We start from the raw sequence: 2,250 nt of genomic DNA, 5'->3' as shown, positions 1-2,250 counted from the left end.
AGTCCGTTCACATTATAATTTCAATCTGTCACCGTCACCGCACGATAATTGTTCGCCTCCTGTTGACAGATCGTTCATGTCCGCTAATACTATCGTCATCCGAGGAAAATTAGGCCAAACCCTCTCAAATCCACTCACTAAAACCTCCTTCTCTTTTTATCCTCCCGCTATTCTCTCTGTAACTCCTCCCTTCCATTCTGCTATGATACTTCACACACACATTCTCACACATCGATAAACGCGTACATTTAATCCAGAAAACCAAAAATTGTATTATTGTATTTACCTGAAAAAATTATATTTATATTTTATTCAAAAATGTATAACTCCAGTTTTTTTTTCTTAATTATATCATTGTAAAATTAACTTCTCGATAGTCATTATTTAAACAATACCTCTCCTCGTATTATTAAGCTCTCCCGCGATTGCACTTCGCCCTCTCCCCCGGTCACTTGGATTAAGTTCTATGACCGAAAGTCAGGGCATACGGCCGTACTGGCGCAGCTGGCGTTAAAGTGCGCCCTTCTCGGCACACTGACCCAGTTTGGGCCGTTTTTCGAAGTACGTACGACTCGTGTGTCCGTTTAGCGGAGCACGAGCAGAGGTTTCCGCTTCGTCCTCCGTTCGACCCCCGGCTCGTTAGGAGCTTCAGGACGAAGCGAAGCGCCTCCCGATTTGCGTCGGTCCTTCCCTACGGCTCCCTTGCGGTCTGGAGCCCGGACACGACCAAATCGGTCTAACAATTCGGTTCCTCGTTACGTTCACCCCCTCAGCTCCGCATGCGCGCGGAGCTTGGACGTAACAATAGTGTATTCATGAATAATAATAAATTTTGTCTTTTATTACGTCTGCAGCCGATTTATCATATGAATATCAATATATCGTTCGAAGAAATAGCATTCGAGAAAGTCACTATAATAACATACAGTACCTAAGAGGTTAAAAAAGAAATAATTCATTACTATAATTTAGGAAAATAATTCATAACCTTAATTTAGGAAAAAATTTAGTACGGGTTGTAAAGTGGGACAAAGTGTTAAAATTTGAGATTGTCCCTTCTAATTTGGTTAGTCACTCAGATGTACAGGAGCCCCAGAAGCACCCGTATTCCGTATTGCTTCGTATGTTCCATCATTGGATCAAGCTGCCACGTCATTTTACGTATGCGCACAATGTTTACTAGAGCAGACGAATTCTTGTCACCTCCCATCACTGTATTGAACACAGATGAGATGACATGTAGCAGAAAGATGCGAGTTGCCGAAAGATTTTCGTGGTAAAAAAGCAATTGGACGCCTCCGATTTGCAATGCTGAACGCACCTATAGTAGCTCAACTCTCTGTCGACATCTTTGATGTTAGTGTTGGCCAAAATGGAGTGCGCATATGTGAAATAAATAAGTTACCTAGCGTTGCCACGATGACCATCTGAACTTCTTTCTCTTTTCATTCTTTTTTCACTCTGTCAAAATTTATTCGCATCACAATCCAACGAATTTGTTGAAGTGAGTAATTACTATTGTAGGAACATATGTCCAAAAAATAAATTTAAAATACAATAGATAAAAAGAAATCTTTCTTGCGGGAAGGCTCCGATTGCACACAGTGCATGTTGCACACATACGTCGTTAATTGGCCAATTTAAAAATAAAATATTCTCATTGGTAAAGTAATAACAAATTACTAAGCATGAGCTGATATGAGTGGTGTGTGCAATCGGAATTGTAGGCAAACGGAATTCTTCCTTTCTTGCTCGATTTTCTATAATACTTTTGTTCACTTTTTCACTTTATCACTTTTTCAGAAAAATTAAATCAATTTTTCGAAATTTCTTTAAACATTTCACCAAATGGACAATACACGTAATACTTCCCTCTAAATTTCTATTCTGAACCATGTATGCTTGAAAGACAAATATTTAAGTACAAACATTGAAATACTTATTTAAATAGAGAGAGAAAGAAAGAGAGAGAGAAAGCAATAAAAAAGGGAGGAAAAGAGACAGGGCAACTCCATTTTGGCCAACATAAAATCATGAAAGTTGTGCTTCTATAACGCTACTGTAGCTATACTGTGGTGCAATTTTCTGTTGGCACTTTTGATGTTAGTGTTGGCCAAAATGGAGTGCGCATGCGCGAATAAATAAGTTCCCTAGTAACGTCATCTAAATTTTTTTCTCAGTTGCTTTTTATGGTTCCGCTCTCTCTCTCTCTCTCTCTCTCTCTCTCTCTCTCTCTCTCTCTCTCTCTCT

Source organism: Trachymyrmex septentrionalis, unplaced genomic scaffold (genome assembly GCF_001594115.1).
Source record: "Trachymyrmex septentrionalis isolate Tsep2-gDNA-1 unplaced genomic scaffold, Tsep1.0 scaffold161, whole genome shotgun sequence".
NCBI classification, from domain to species: Eukaryota; Metazoa; Arthropoda; class Insecta; order Hymenoptera; family Formicidae; genus Trachymyrmex; species Trachymyrmex septentrionalis.
This window is presented reverse-complemented; position numbering follows the sequence as displayed.